The sequence below is a fragment of the Hemibagrus wyckioides genome, linkage group LG07, assembly GCF_019097595.1.
Source record: "Hemibagrus wyckioides isolate EC202008001 linkage group LG07, SWU_Hwy_1.0, whole genome shotgun sequence".
In the NCBI taxonomy this organism is placed as follows: Eukaryota; Metazoa; Chordata; class Actinopteri; order Siluriformes; family Bagridae; genus Hemibagrus; species Hemibagrus wyckioides.
In genome coordinates, this window is record NC_080716.1 from 6,812,207 (window position 1) to 6,829,629 (window position 17,423).

Sequence of the window (17,423 nt, forward strand, 5' to 3'; positions counted from 1 at the left end):
ATATTCCATGAAAATTCACTTAACAAAGTCAACTTTCATCATTTTTCATCGAACAGACATGTTTCCTGCCATGGTGCGGAGTGCTCTCTGTATTGTGCTTCTCTGGCGCTGAAAATGCGATTCCGCAAGTCTCAGCGCTCTACGAGCAAGGGAAAGCGGTTTTTCAGGCAAACGCTTGTTTGCAGCTGAATGAAGCAGTTTTCGTGGACTTTTTTCACATGTTTGGAGTCAACTATGATATGAAATGTGATTGTTTACATTAAACTGCCAAAATTCAAGACAAACAAAGGAAAGTTATAAAAAATATGAATTTTGATATGAAATATGATTTTTTTCATCAAAGTGCAAAAATTCAAAAGAAACATTGAAACAGTGATATTCCATGAAAATTCACTTAACAAAGTCAACTTTCATCATTTTTCATCGAACAGGCATGTTTCCTGCCAGTGCGAGTGCTCTCTGCATTGTGCTTCTCTGGCGCTGAAAATGCGATTCCGCAAGTCTCAGCGCTCTACGAGCAAGGGAAAGCGGTTTTTCAGGCAAACGCTTGTTTGCAGCTGAATGAAGCAGTTTTCGTGGACTTTTTTCACATGTTTGGAGTCAACTATGATATGAAATGTGATTGTTTACATTAAACTGCCAAAATTCAAGACAAACAAAGGAAAGTTATAAAAAAGATTAATTTTGATATGAAATATGATTTTTTTCATCAAAGTGCAAAAATTCAAAAGAAACATTGAAACAGTGATATTCCATGAAAATTCACTTAACAAAGTCAACTTTCATCATTTTTCATCGAACAGGCATGTTTCCTGTCACAGCGCCGAGTGCTCTCTGCATTGTGCTTCTCTGGCGCTGAAAATGCGATTCCGCAAGTCTCAGCGCTCTACGAGCAAGGGAAAGCGGTTTTTCAGGCAAACGCTTGTTTGCAGCTGAATGAAGCAGTTTTCGTGGACTTTTTTCACATGTTTGGAGTCAACTATGATATGAAATGTGATTGTTTACATTAAACTGCCAAAATTCAAGACAAACAAAGGAAAGTTATAAAAAATATGAATTTTGATATGAAATATGATTTTTTTCATCAAAGTGCAAAAATTCAAAAGAAACATTGAAACAGTGATATTCCATGAAAATTCACTTAACAAAGTCAACTTTCATCATTTTTCATCGAACAGACATGTTTCCTGCCATGGTGCGGAGTGCTCTCTGCATTGTGCTTCTCTGGCGCTGAAAATGCGATTCCGCAAGTCTCAGCGCTCTACGAGCAAGGGAAAGCGGTTTTTCAGGCAAACGCTTGTTTGCAGCTGAATGAAGCAGTTTTCGTGGACTTTTTTCACATGTTTGGAGTCAACTATGATATGAAATGTGATTGTTTACATTAAACTGCCAAAATTCAAGACAAACAAAGGAAAGTTATAAAAAATATGAATTTTGATATGAAATATGATTTTTTTCATCAAAGTGCAAAAATTCAAAAGAAACATTGAAACAGTGATATTCCATGAAAATTCACTTAACAAAGTCAACTTTCATCATTTTTCATCGAACAGGCATGTTTCCTGTCACAGCGCCGAGTGCTCTCTGCATTGTGCTTCTCTGGCGCTGAAAATGCGATTCCGCAAGTCTCAGCGCTCTACGAGCAAGGGAAAGCGGTTTTTCAGGCAAACGCTTGTTTGCAGCTGAATGAAGCAGTTTTCGTGGACTTTTTTCACATGTTTGGAGTCAACTATGATATGAAATGTGATTGTTTACATTAAACTGCCAAAATTCAAGACAAACAAAGGAAAGTTATAAAAAATATGAATTTTGATATGAAATATGATTTTTTTCATCAAAGTGCAAAAATTCAAAAGAAACATTGAAACAGTGATATTCCATGAAAATTCACTTAACAAAGTCAACTTTCATCATTTTTCATCGAACAGGCATGTTTCCTGCCATGGTGCGGAGTGCTCTCTGCATTGTGCTTCTCTGGCGCTGAAAATGCGATTCCGCAAGTCTCAGCGCTCTACGAGCAAGGGAAAGCGGTTTTTCAAGGCAAACGCTTGTTTGCAGCTGAATGAAGCAGTTGTGGACTTTTTTCACATGTTTGGAGTCAACTATGATATGAAATGTGATTGTTTACATTTAACTGCCAAAATTCAAGACAAACAAAGGAAAGTTATAAAAAATATGAATTTTGATATGAAATATGATTTTTTTCATCAAAGTACAAAAAATCCAAAGAAACATTTAAACAGTGATATTCCATGAAAATTCACTTAGCAAAGTCAACTTTCATCATTTTTCATCGAACAGACATGTTTCCTGCCATAGTGCGGAGTGCTCTCTGCATTGTGCTTCTCTGGCGCTGAAAATGCGATTCCGCAAGTCTCAGCGCTCTACGAGCAAGGGAAAGCGGTTTTTCAGGCAAACGCTTGTTTGCAGCTGAATGAAGCAGTTTTCGTGGACTTTTTTCACATGTTTGGAGTCAACTATGATATGAAATGTGATTGTTTACATTAAACTGCCAAAATTCAAGACAAACAAAGGAAAGTTATAAAAAATATGAATTTTGATATGAAATATGATTTTTTTCATCAATGTGCAAAAAATCAAAAGAAACATTGAAACAGTGATATTCCATGAAAATTCACTTAACAAAGTCAACTTTCATCATTTTTCATCGAACAGACATGTTTCCTGCCATGGTGCGGAGTGCTCTCTGTATTGTGCTTCTCTGGCGCTGAAAATGCGATTCCGCAAGTCTCAGCGCTCTACGAGCAAGGGAAAGCGGTTTTTCAGGCAAACGCTTGTTTGCAGCTGAATGAAGCAGTTTTCGTGGACTTTTTTCACATGTTTGGAGTCAACTATGATATGAAATGTGATTGTTTACATTAAAATGCCAAAATTCAAGCGAAACAAAGGAAAGTTATAAAAAAGATTATTTTTGATATGAAATATGATTTTTTTCATCAAAGTGCACAAATTCAAAAGAAACATTGAAACAGTGATATTCCATGAAAATTCACTTAACAAAGTCAACTTTCATCATTTTTCATCGAACAGGCATGTTTCCTGCCACAGTGCCGAGTGCTCTCTGCATTGTGCTTCTCTGGCGCTGAAAATGCGATTCCGCAAGTCTCAGCGCTCTACGAGCAAGGGAAAGCGGTTTTTCAGGCAAACGCTTGTTTGCAGCTGAATGAAGCAGTTTTCGTGGACTTTTTTCACATGTTTGGAGTCAACTATGATATGAAATGTGATTGTTTACATTAAACTGCCAAAATTCAAGACAAACAAAGGAAAGTTATAAAAAATATGAATTTTGATATGAAATATGATTTTTTTCATCAAAGTGCAAAAATTCAAAAGAAACATTGAAACAGTGATATTCCATGAAAATTCACTTAACAAAGTCAACTTTCATCATTTTTCATCGAACAGACATGTTTCCTGCCATGGTGCGGAGTGCTCTCTGCATTGTGCTTCTCTGGCGCTGAAAATGCGATTCCGCAAGTCTCAGCGCTCTACGAGCAAGGGAAAGCGGTTTTTCAGGCAAACGCTTGTTTGCAGCTGAATGAAGCAGTTTTCGTGGACTTTTTTCACATGTTTGGAGTCAACTATGATATGAAATGTGATTGTTTACATTAAACTGCCAAAATTCAAGACAAACAAAGGAAAGTTATAAAAAATATGAATTTTGATATGAAATATGATTTTTTTCATCAAAGTGCAAAAATTCAAAAGAAACATTGAAACAGTGATATTCCATGAAAATTCACTTAACAAAGTCAACTTTCATCATTTTTCATCGAACAGGCATGTTTCCTGTCACAGCGCCGAGTGCTCTCTGCATTGTGCTTCTCTGGCGCTGAAAATGCGATTCCGCAAGTCTCAGCGCTCTACGAGCAAGGGAAAGCGGTTTTTCAGGCAAACGCTTGTTTGCAGCTGAATGAAGCAGTTTTCGTGGACTTTTTTCACATGTTTGGAGTCAACTATGATATGAAATGTGATTGTTTACATTAAACTGCCAAAATTCAAGACAAACAAAGGAAAGTTATAAAAAATATGAATTTTGATATGAAATATGATTTTTTTCATCAAAGTGCAAAAATTCAAAAGAAACATTGAAACAGTGATATTCCATGAAAATTCACTTAACAAAGTCAACTTTCATCATTTTTCATCGAACAGACATGTTTCCTGCCATGGTGCGGAGTGCTCTCTGCATTGTGCTTCTCTGGCGCTGAAAATGCGATTCCGCAAGTCTCAGCGCTCTACGAGCAAGGGAAAGCGGTTTTTCAGGCAAACGCTTGTTTGCAGCTGAATGAAGCAGTTTTCGTGGACTTTTTTCACATGTTTGGAGTCAACTATGATATGAAATGTGATTGTTTACATTAAAATGCCAAAATTCAAGCGAAACAAAGGAAAGCTATAAAAAAGATTAATTTTGATATGAAATATGATTTTTTTCATCAAAGTGCACAAATTCAAAAGAAACATTGAAACAGTGATATTCCATGAAAATTCACTTAACAAAGTCAACTTTCATCATTTTTCATCGAACAGGCATGTTTCCTGCCACAGTGCCGAGTGCTCTCTGCATTGTGCTTCTCTGGCGCTGAAAATGCGATTCCGCAAGTCTCAGCGCTCTACGAGCAAGGGAAAGCGGTTTTTCAGGCAAACGCTTGTTTGCAGCTGAATGAAGCAGTTTTCGTGGACTTTTTTCATATGTTTGGAGTCAACTATGATATGAAATGTGATTGTTTACATTAAAATGCCAAAATTCAAGAGAAACAAAGGAAAGTTATAAAAAATATGAATTTTGATATGAAATATGATTTTTTTCATCAAAGTGCAAAAATTCAAAAGAAACATTGAAACAGTGATATTCCATGAAAATTCACTTAACAAAGTCAACTTTCATCATTTTTCATCGAACAGGCATGTTTCCTGTCACAGCGCCGAGTGCTCTCTGCATTGTGCTTCTCTGGCGCTGAAAATGCGATTCCGCAAGTCTCAGCGCTCTACGAGCAAGGGAAAGCGGTTTTTCAGGCAAACGCTTGTTTGCAGCTGAATGAAGCAGTTTTCGTGGACTTTTTTCACATGTTTGGAGTCAACTATGATATGAAATGTGATTGTTTACATTAAACTGCCAAAATTCAAGACAAACAAAGGAAAGTTATAAAAAATATGAATTTTGATATGAAATATGATTTTTTTCATCAAAGTGCAAAAATTCAAAAGAAACATTGAAACAGTGATATTCCATGAAAATTCACTTAACAAAGTCAACTTTCATCATTTTTCATCGAACAGGCATGTTTCCTGCCACAGTGCCGAGTGCTCTCTGCATTGTGCTTCTCTGGCGCTGAAAATGCGATTCCGCAAGTCTCAGCGCTCTACGAGCAAGGGAAAGCGGTTTTTCAGGCAAACGCTTGTTTGCAGCTGAATGAAGCAGTTTTCGTGGACTTTTTTCACATGTTTGGAGTCAACTATGATATGAAATGTGATTGTTTACATTAAACTGCCAAAATTCAAGACAAACAAAGGAAAGTTATAAAAAATATGAATTTTGATATGAAATATGATTTTTTTCATCAAAGTGCAAAAATTCAAAAGAAACATTGAAACAGTGATATTCCATGAAAATTCACTTAACAAAGTCAACTTTCATCATTTTTCATCGAACAGGCATGTTTCCTGTCACAGCGCCGAGTGCTCTCTGCATTGTGCTTCTCTGGCGCTGAAAATGCGATTCCGCAAGTCTCAGCGCTCTACGAGCAAGGGAAAGCGGTTTTTCAGGCAAACGCTTGTTTGCAGCTGAATGAAGCAGTTTTCGTGGACTTTTTTCACATGTTTGGAGTCAACTATGATATGAAATGTGATTGTTTACATTAAACTGCCAAAATTCAAGACAAACAAAGGAAAGTTATAAAAAATATGAATTTTGATATGAAATATGATTTTTTTCATCAAAGTGCAAAAATTCAAAAGAAACATTGAAACAGTGATATTCCATGAAAATTCACTTAACAAAGTCAACTTTCATCATTTTTCATCGAACAGGCATGTTTCCTGCCATGGTGCGGAGTGCTCTCTGCATTGTGCTTCTCTGGCGCTGAAAATGCGATTCCGCAAGTCTCAGCGCTCTACGAGCAAGGGAAAGCGGTTTTTCAGGCAAACGCTTGTTTGCAGCTGAATGAAGCAGTTTTCGTGGACTTTTTTCACATGTTTGGAGTCAACTATGATATGAAATGTGATTGTTTACATTAAACTGCCAAAATTCAAGACAAACAAAGGAAAGTTATAAAAAATATGAATTTTGATATGAAATATGATTTTTTTCATCAAAGTGCAAAAATTCAAAAGAAACATTGAAACAGTGATATTCCATGAAAATTCACTTAACAAAGTCAACTTTCATCATTTTTCATCGAACAGACATGTTTCCTGCCATGGTGCGGAGTGCTCTCTGCATTGTGCTTCTCTGGCGCTGAAAATGCGATTCCGCAAGTCTCAGCGCTCTACGAGCAAGGGAAAGCGGTTTTTCAGGCAAACGCTTGTTTGCAGCTGAATGAAGCAGTTTTCGTGGACTTTTTTCACATGTTTGGAGTCAACTATGATATGAAATGTGATTGTTTACATTAAACTGCCAAAATTCAAGACAAACAAAGGAAAGTTATAAAAAATATGAATTTTGATATGAAATATGATTTTTTTCATCAAAGTGCAAAAATTCAAAAGAAACATTGAAACAGTGATATTCCATGAAAATTCACTTAACAAAGTCAACTTTCATCATTTTTCATCGAACAGGCATGTTTCCTGTCACAGCGCCGAGTGCTCTCTGCATTGTGCTTCTCTGGCGCTGAAAATGCGATTCCGCAAGTCTCAGCGCTCTACGAGCAAGGGAAAGCGGTTTTTCAGGCAAACGCTTGTTTGCAGCTGAATGAAGCAGTTTTCGTGGACTTTTTTCACATGTTTGGAGTCAACTATGATATGAAATGTGATTGTTTACATTAAACTGCCAAAATTCAAGACAAACAAAGGAAAGTTATAAAAAATATGAATTTTGATATGAAATATGATTTTTTTCATCAAAGTGCAAAAATTCAAAAGAAACATTGAAACAGTGATATTCCATGAAAATTCACTTAACAAAGTCAACTTTCATCATTTTTCATCGAACAGGCATGTTTCCTGTCACAGCGCCGAGTGCTCTCTGCATTGTGCTTCTCTGGCGCTGAAAATGCGATTCCGCAAGTCTCAGCGCTCTACGAGCAAGGGAAAGCGGTTTTTCAGGCAAACGCTTGTTTGCAGCTGAATGAAGCAGTTTTCGTGGACTTTTTTCACATGTTTGGAGTCAACTATGATATGAAATGTGATTGTTTACATTAAACTGCCAAAATTCAAGACAAACAAAGGAAAGTTATAAAAAATATGAATTTTGATATGAAATATGATTTTTTTCATCAAAGTGCAAAAATTCAAAAGAAACATTGAAACAGTGATATTCCATGAAAATTCACTTAACAAAGTCAACTTTCATCATTTTTCATCGAACAGGCATGTTTCCTGCCATGGTGCGGAGTGCTCTCTGCATTGTGCTTCTCTGGCGCTGAAAATGCGATTCCGCAAGTCTCAGCGCTCTACGAGCAAGGGAAAGCGGTTTTTCAGGCAAACGCTTGTTTGCAGCTGAATGAAGCAGTTTTCGTGGACTTTTTTCACATGTTTGGAGTCAACTATGATATGAAATGTGATTGTTTACATTAAACTGCCAAAATTCAAGACAAACAAAGGAAAGTTATAAAAAATATGAATTTTGATATGAAATATGATTTTTTTCATCAAAGTGCAAAAATTCAAAAGAAACATTGAAACAGTGATATTCCATGAAAATTCACTTAACAAAGTCAACTTTCATCATTTTTCATCGAACAGGCATGTTTCCTGCCACAGTGCCGAGTGCTCTCTGCATTGTGCTTCTCTGGCGCTGAAAATGCGATTCCGCAAGTCTCAGCGCTCTACGAGCAAGGGAAAGCGGTTTTTCAGGCAAACGCTTGTTTGCAGCTGAATGAAGCAGTTTTCGTGGACTTTTTTCACATGTTTGGAGTCAACTATGATATGAAATGTGATTGTTTACATTAAACTGCCAAAATTCAAGACAAACAAAGGAAAGTTATAAAAAATATGAATTTTGATATGAAATATGATTTTTTTCATCAAAGTGCAAAAATTCAAAAGAAACATTGAAACAGTGATATTCCATGAAAATTCACTTAACAAAGTCAACTTTCATCATTTTTCATCGAACAGGCATGTTTCCTGCCACAGTGCCGAGTGCTCTCTGCATTGTGCTTCTCTGGCGCTGAAAATGCGATTCCGCAAGTCTCAGCGCTCTACGAGCAAGGGAAAGCGGTTTTTCAGGCAAACGCTTGTTTGCAGCTGAATGAAGCAGTTTTCGTGGATTTTTTTCACATGTTTGGAGTCAACTATGATATGAAATGTGATTGTTTACATTAAAATGCCAAAATTCAAGACAAACAAAGGAAAGTTATAAAAAATATGAATTTTGATATGAAATATGATTTTTTTCATCAAAGTGCAAAAATTCAAAAGAAACATTGAAACAGTGATATTCCATGAAAATTCACTTAACAAAGTCAACTTTCATCATTTTTCATCGAACAGGCATGTTTCCTGCCATGGTGCGGAGTGCTCTCTGCATTGTGCTTCTCTGGCGCTGAAAATGCGATTCCGCAAGTCTCAGCGCTCTACGAGCAAGGGAAAGCGGTTTTTCAGGCAAACGCTTGTTTGCAGCTGAATGAAGCAGTTTTCGTGGACTTTTTTCACATGTTTGGAGTCAACTATGATATGAAATGTGATTGTTTACATTAAACTGCCAAAATTCAAGCGAAACAAAGGAAAGCTATAAAAAAGATTAATTTTGATATGAAATATGATTTTTTTCATCAAAGTGCACAAATTCAAAAGAAACATTGAAACAGTGATATTCCATGAAAATTCACTTAACAAAGTCAACTTTCATCATTTTTCATCGAACAGGCATGTTTCCTGTCACAGCGCCGAGTGCTCTCTGCATTGTGCTTCTCTGGCGCTGAAAATGCGATTCCGCAAGTCTCAGCGCTCTACGAGCAAGGGAAAGCGGTTTTTCAGGCAAACGCTTGTTTGCAGCTGAATGAAGCAGTTTTCGTGGACTTTTTTCATATGTTTGGAGTCAACTATGATATGAAATGTGATTGTTTACATTAAAATGCCAAAATTCAAGAGAAACAAAGGAAAGTTATAAAAAATATGAATTTTGATATGAAATATGATTTTTTTCATCAAAGTGCAAAAATTCAAAAGAAACATTGAAACAGTGATATTCCATGAAAATTCACTTAACAAAGTCAACTTTCATCATTTTTCATCGAACAGGCATGTTTCCTGCCATGGTGCGGAGTGCTCTCTGCATTGTGCTTCTCTGGCGCTGAAAATGCGATTCCGCAAGTCTCAGCGCTCTACGAGCAAGGGAAAGCGGTTTTTCAGGCAAACGCTTGTTTGCAGCTGAATGAAGCAGTTTTCGTGGACTTTTTTCACATGTTTGGAGTCAACTATGATATGAAATGTGATTGTTTACATTAAACTGCCAAAATTCAAGACAAACAAAGGAAAGTTATAAAAAATATGAATTTTGATATGAAATATGATTTTTTTCATCAAAGTGCAAAAATTCAAAAGAAACATTGAAACAGTGATATTCCATGAAAATTCACTTAACAAAGTCAACTTTCATCATTTTTCATCGAACAGGCATGTTTCCTGCCATGGTGCGGAGTGCTCTCTGCATTGTGCTTCTCTGGCGCTGAAAATGCGATTCCGCAAGTCTCAGCGCTCTACGAGCAAGGGAAAGCGGTTTTTCAGGCAAACGCTTGTTTGCAGCTGAATGAAGCAGTTTTCGTGGACTTTTTTCACATGTTTGGAGTCAACTATGATATGAAATGTGATTGTTTACATTAAACTGCCAAAATTCAAGACAAACAAAGGAAAGTTATAAAAAATATGAATTTTGATATGAAATATGATTTTTTTCATCAAAGTGCAAAAATTCAAAAGAAACATTGAAACAGTGATATTCCATGAAAATTCACTTAACAAAGTCAACTTTCATCATTTTTCATCGAACAGACATGTTTCCTGCCATGGTGCGGAGTGCTCTCTGCATTGTGCTTCTCTGGCGCTGAAAATGCGATTCCGCAAGTCTCAGCGCTCTACGAGCAAGGGAAAGCGGTTTTTCAGGCAAACGCTTGTTTGCAGCTGAATGAAGCAGTTTTCGTGGACTTTTTTCACATGTTTGGAGTCAACTATGATATGAAATGTGATTGTTTACATTAAAATGCCAAAATTCAAGAGAAACAAAGGAAAGTTATAAAAAAGATTAATTTTGATATGAAATATGATTTTTTTCATCAAAGTGCAAAAATTCAAAAGAAACATTGAAACAGTGATATTCCATGAAAATTCACTTAACAAAGTCAACTTTCATCATTTTTCATCGAACAGGCATGTTTCCTGCCACAGTGCCGAGTGCTCTCTGCATTGTGCTTCTCTGGCGCTGAAAATGCGATTCCGCAAGTCTCAGCGCTCTACGAGCAAGGGAAAGCGGTTTTTCAGGCAAACGCTTGTTTGCAGCTGAATGAAGCAGTTTTCGTGGATTTTTTTCACATGTTTGGAATCAACTATGATATGAAATGTGATTGTTTACATTAAACTGCCAAAATTCAAGACAAACAAAGGAAAGTTATAAAAAATATGAATTTTGATTTGAAATATGATTTTTTTCATCAAAGTGCAAAAATTCAAAAGAAACATTGAAACAGTGATATTCCATGAAAATTCACTTAACAAAGTCAACTTTCATCATTTTTCATCGAACAGGCATGTTTCCTGTCACAGCGCCGAGTGCTCTCTGCATTGTGCTTCTCTGGCGCTGAAAATGCGATTCCGCAAGTCTCAGCGCTCTACGAGCAAGGGAAAGCGGTTTTTCAGGCAAACGCTTGTTTGCAGCTGAATGAAGCAGTTTTCGTGGACTTTTTTCACATGTTTGGAGTCAACTATGATATGAAATGTGATTGTTTACATTAAAATGCCAAAATTCAAGAGAAACAAAGGAAAGTTATAAAAAAGATTAATTTTGATATGAAATATGATTTTTTTCATCAAAGTGCAAAAATTCAAAAGAAACATTGAAACAGTGATATTCCATGAAAATTCACTTAACAAAGTCAACTTTCATCATTTTTCATCGAACAGGCATGTTTCCTGTCACAGCGCCGAGTGCTCTCTGCATTGTGCTTCTCTGGCGCTGAAAATGCGATTCCGCAAGTCTCAGCGCTCTACGAGCAAGGGAAAGCGGTTTTTCAGGCAAACGCTTGTTTGCAGGTGAATGAAGCAGTTTTCGTGGACTTTTTTCATATGTTTGGAGTCAACTATGATATGAAATGTGATTGTTTACATTAAAATGCCAAAATTCAAGAGAAACAAAGGAAAGTTATAAAAAAGATTAATTTTGATATGAAATATGATTTTTTTCATCAAAGTGCAAAAATTCAAAAGAAACATTGAAACAGTGATATTCCATGAAAATTCACTTAACAAAGTCAATTTTCATCATTTTTCATCGAACAGGCATGTTTCCTGCCACAGTGCCGAGTGCTCTCTGCATTGTGCTTCTCTGGCGCTGAAAATGCGATTCCGCAAGTCTGAGCGCTCTACGAGCAAGGGAATGCGGTTTTTCAGGCAAACGCTTGTTTGCAGCTGAATGAAGCAGTTTTCGTGGACTTTTTTCACATGTTTGGAGTCAACTATGATATGAAATGTGATTGTTTACATTAAACTGCCAAAATTCAAGACAAACAAAGGAAAGTTATAAAAAATATGAATTTTGATATGAAATATGATTTTTTTCATCAAAGTGCAAAAATTCAAAAGAAACATTGAAACAGTGATAATCCATGAAAATTCACTTAACAAAGTCAACTTTCATCATTTTTCATCGAACAGACATGTTTCCTGCCATGGTGCGGAGTGCTCTCTGCATTGTGCTTCTCTGGCGCTGAAAATGCGATTCCGCAAGTCTCAGCGCTCTACGAGCAAGGGAAAGCGGTTTTTCAGGCAAACGCTTGTTTGCAGCTGAATGAAGCAGTTTTCGTGGACTTTTTTCACATGTTTGGAGTCAACTATGATATGAAATGTGATTGTTTACATTAAAATGCCAAAATTCATGAGAAACAAAGGAAAGTTATAAAAAAGATTATTTTTGATATGAAATATGATTTTTTTCATCAAAGTGCACAAATTCAAAAGAAACATTGAAACAGTGATATTCCATGAAAATTCACTTAACAAAGTCAACTTTCATCATTTTTCATCGAACAGGCATGTTTCCTGCCACAGTGAAAGGGAAAGCGGTTTTTCAGGCAAACGCTTGTTTGTAGCTGAATGGGGCAGTTTTCTTGGACTTTTTTCACATGTTTGGGGTTAATTATGATATGAAATGTGATTGTTTACTTTAAAATGCCAAAATTTATAATAAATATAGTAAAGTAATAAATAATTTTGGTATTTGAAGTATTCTCAAGGTCATACTAAGGATTGTAACGTGATACTAGACCAACGCCAAAAAGCCATACCAGAGAACACTTGATCTTATCCAAAAGGCTATGAAGCAATAACCTTTTATCTCCTCTGCTTAATGGACAGCCTCTGGCCACACGTATACAGGCATGCATAAAGTCATATGAACAAATATGACCCAACTCCTGGAAACTAACCATTTTACATTGAAGCATACTTAGCTTTGCCAAAGCAAAGCCCTCAAAAAATATATCAAACTCATTGATATTTCTCCTTTAGTAAAAGGCAAAAGAGTTAAGCATGACTGAAGAGAGACCATGACTATATAGATAAATAGCCGAGCAGCACCGGGAAACCCTTGTTGGAGAAACACAATGCTCGATGAGGGTAAGGCCGGCCCCTTTGCTTTGGTTGAGTGGAAAAAGGGTGGGGAAAGGTTGACGAACAACAACTGACAGTGGTGAGCAGAAAGAGGTGAATATAGGTAGGGAACAGGGAGGGTTGAATGGAGACATAATTTAAGCAAATAAGTCAGTAAGTCAGCAAATTTTTCTCCTTCATTTTACATCAGAAAACGGTGCCCCAAGCCTGGAACTACTGCAATAAGATGCCGATCCGCGGAGCGGACTTAGCATGGCCCTTTTCCGGCTCCGAGCTATAAAAATATGTTTAATATAGAGGACATATCAGATATTAACATGATCAGAACAGACTTTTTTTTTTCAATCCAAATCCTACCCATATCCATGCCTAACCATTTGCCTTCTCAAGGCCAGACTAAGGATTGAAGGATTATAACGTGATCCCAGACCAAGGCCAAAAAGCCAGACCAGTGAATACAATAGATCCTAGCTAAAAAGCCTAAGAAACGATCCTACACGAACCCCATTCCATCTATTCTCATTCTCAAACCCAGTCAAAGCCCAAAAACAGACCAGAGAACACTTGATCTTGGCCAAAAGGCCAAGAAGCAATAACCTTTTATCTCCTCTGCTTAACAGACAGCCTCAGGCCACACCTATACAGGCATGCATAAAATCACATGACCAAATAAGACCCAACTCCTAGAAACTACCAATTTAACATTGAAGCATACTCAGCTTTGCCAGAGCAAAGCTCACAAAAACATATCAAACTCACTGATGTTCCTCTCCATTGAAATCTTTAATAAAAGGCAAAAGATTCATGCATGACTGAAGAGAAACCAGGGCTATAAAGAAAAAAAAGCCCAGCAGCACCCGGAAACCCTTGTCGGAGAAACACAATGCTCGATGAGGGTAAGGCCGGCCCCTTTGCTTTGGTTGAGTGGAAAAAGGGTGGGGAAAGGTTGACGAGCAACAACTGACAGTGGTGAGCAGAAAGAGGTGAATATAGGCTAGGGAACAGGGCGGGTTGAATGCAGACATAATTTGATAAGTAAGTAAGTAAGTAAGTCAGAAAGTCAGTAAATTTTTCTCCTTCATTTTACATCAGAAAACGGTGCACCAAGCCTGGAACTACTGCAATTCCAGGCCGATCTGCGGAGGGGACGTAGCAAGGCCCTTTTCCGGCTCCCAGCTCAAAAAATATGTTTAATATAGAGGACGTATCAGATATTAAACTGATAAGAACAGATTTTTTTTTTTTCAATCCAAATCCTACCCATATCCATACCTAACCCTTCGCCTTCTCAAGGCCAGACTAAGGATTGTAACGTGATCCCAGACCAAGGCCAAAAAGCCAGACCAGTGAACACAATAGATCCTAGCTAAAAAGCCCGAGAAGCGAGCCTACACAAACCCCATTCCATCTATTCTCCTTCTCAAACCCAGTCAAAGCCCAAAACCAGACCAGAGAACACTTGATCTTAGCCAAAAGGCCAAGAAGCAATAACCTTTTATCTCCTCTGCTTAATGGACAGCCTCTGGCCACACCTATACAGGCATGCATAAAATCACATGAACAAATAAGACCCAACTCCTGGAAACTATCCATTTTACATTGTAGCATACTCAGCTTTGCCAGAGCAAAGCTCACAAAAAATATATCAAACTCATTGATATTCCTCTCCATGGAAATCTTTAGTAAAATTCGAAAGATTTAAGCATGACTGAAGAGAAACCAGGGCTATATAGAAAAAAAGCTGAGCAGCACCGGGAAACCCTTGTCGGAGAAACACAATGCTCGATGAGGGTAAGGCCGGCCCCTTTGCTTTGGTTGAGTGGAAAAAGGGTGGGGAAAGGTTGACGAGCAACAACTGACAGTGGTGAGCAGAAAGAGGTGAATATAGGCTAGGAAAAAGGGCGGGTTGAATGCAGACATAATTTGATAAGTAAATAAGTCAGTAAGTCAGTAAATTTTTCTCCTTCATTTTACATCAAACAACGGTGCACCAAGCCTGGAACTACTGCAATAAGATGCCGATCCGCGGAGCGGATTTAGCATGGCCCTTTTCCGGCTCCCAGCTATAAAAATATGTTTAATATAGAGGACGTATCAGATATTAACATGATCAGAACAGATTTTTTTTCAATCCAAATCCTACCCATATCCATACCTAACCATTCACCTTCTCAAGGCCAGACTAAGGATTGTAACGTGATCCCAGACCAAGGCCAGGTTGGTCTGGGATGCTTTGGTTGAGTGGGAAAAGGGTGGGGAAAGGTTGACGAGCAACAACTGACAGTGGTGAGCAGAAAGAGGTGAAGATAGGCTAGAGAACAGGGCGGGTTGAATGCAGACATAATTTGATAAGTAAGTAAGTAAGTAAGTCAGTAAGTCAGTAAATTTTTCTCCTTCATTTTACATTTAGGGGTCTAACGCCACTGATTTGCAGAAACGAACGGAACTCGCTCTGACTAAGTGTGGAGACAATTAAGCCTGTGCTTTAGCCTTTATGCAACACAAAGAACGTCAAATCAATAAGTCATGCTGGCTTTGTCTTCAAGTTCATCAGATGTTCAAAACTGTCCCTATAACTGCAAGCATGATAGAACAGGTGTCGACGTCCTGCAAACTCCCGGCTAGTATCAGTAATATAGTCATGATGGGGGAAAGCCTTCTGACTAGTGGGAATGTAAGTTTCTATAGAGCAAATTGCACTGAAAAGCAACCAAAATATCCTACACACCTAGTGTTCAGAGTGACAAAAGAGCAGACTGATACTTGTGTATGCAGAGACTCGGGAAAAACAAACATGGGTATGTCGTGGTGCAAGCTGAACGTGTATGTTCTGGACAACGACGACTTTTCAGCAAAGCAAGGTGACTGCACCAACATGGGGCCGGCCAGCTGCACAGCGAAGTTGCATGGCGGGACCCAGGTGAATTTCACATGCCCTTTCACAAGATTCACTTCATCAGCTGCTGCAGTATGGGTGTGTGGCAATAAGGGATTCTACCGACTCCCTACGAAGGGTTGGAGGGGTTGTTTCTATCCAGCGTTCCTCACTACTGGTACATCAGTGTACATACCTGATTACGAGAAGAATACTAGACAGAAGAGAGCAGTATCCAAATATAACAAATACGTGTTAGCGGATCCGTGGACTAGCCCGTCAGAAAATATAGGAAGGTCAGTATTTCTAGGAGGAGGAACTACAGTAGCCCTAAATAAAATCAGTGGATTAGCTTATAGTTGATGAAGACGCAATTGGAAAGCCAAGGGGAAAGATGATGTCTGATGATGGTCTAAAACTGTCTGTAAAATGCTTAAAGTAAATATTTTACAATTTTGTAAATGTACTGGAAATTTTAACAAGTAACAGATGAACAAGTAACCCTTTAGGAACTCTGCTGTGTGTTTGTGTGTGGAGAGGAAGATATTAACCAGGTGGCTGTCAGTACCAGGAACGACTCTACTTGTGGAATGCAAGAACATTGTATATCTTGTCTTTCTATATGCTATAGCTCCTATTATGGAAGTGAGATGTACCATTCTACAAGAGTTTCGTGCTGTTGGTGAAGCATACATTTAGTTTAGGACGTACCAAAAAGCCCTATATAAGGGGTCCTGTGAAAGTGGGCCTCGCCTCTCCACTGTGTAATCTCATTGCACTGTGTTTGAGATGCCTTTTGCTGCGGCAAAATAAAATTTCCTTTCTTATCTCTTTGCTTTGACTCGCACCCTTGTGTCCATGTGAGGTTTGTTAATCTGACAAACGCTTGTTTGCAGCTGAATGGGGCAGTTTTCTTTGACTTTTTTCACGTTTGGGGTCAACTATGGTATGAAATGTGATTGTTTAAATTGAAATGCCAAAATTCATAAGAAATATGAGAAAGTGATAAAAAATATGAATTTTGATATGAAATATGATTTTTTACAATAAAGTGCAATATTTATACTGATATTCCATGAAAATCCACTTAACAAAGTCAACTTTCATCATTTTTCATAGAACAGACATGTTTCCTGCCTCAGCGCCGTGTGTTCTCTGCATTGTGCTTCTCTGGCGCTGAAAATGCGATTCCGCAAGTCTCAGCGCTCTACTATGGAATAAAATCACTGTCAAAAATAATTGTACGTAATTCAGAACATTTGTGTGTAATTTTAATTTACTCGTGCGTAATTTAAAAGTATTGCATGTAATTCTGTGTTTTGTCCGAGCTGGAATCCAAAATCTACGACCACGACAGTTTACAGACACAGCGCTAGTTTTCACAACACCTCTGTTGCACACACGACATGAGAAATTACGCCCACGAGGAGCGGTGTGTGAAACCACTGTCAAAAATACGTCATCAAGGCCATATGCACAGGCATTACTATCCGATGGAAGATGAATCGTTTTTTATTGGAAAAAAACCCCACAAATACATTAA

The 17,423-nt window shown here is 37.8% G+C and overlaps 2 non-coding genes and 1 pseudogene across 2 annotated transcripts; all 3 read right to left on the minus strand.

The window, feature by feature from the left end:
* Positions 1-13,722: 13,722 nt before the first annotated feature.
* On the minus strand, positions 13,723-13,837 carry LOC131356989 (U5 spliceosomal RNA). The gene has a single exon (XR_009205191.1). It is a non-coding gene; the product is annotated as a U5 spliceosomal RNA (small nuclear RNA).
* A 261-nt stretch (positions 13,838-14,098) lies between these two features.
* On the minus strand, positions 14,099-14,265 carry LOC131357007 (U2 spliceosomal RNA; annotated as a pseudogene).
* A 352-nt stretch (positions 14,266-14,617) lies between these two features.
* On the minus strand, positions 14,618-14,733 carry LOC131356987 (U5 spliceosomal RNA). The gene has a single exon (XR_009205189.1). It is a non-coding gene; the product is annotated as a U5 spliceosomal RNA (small nuclear RNA).
* Between the last annotated feature and the right edge of the window lie 2,690 nt (positions 14,734-17,423).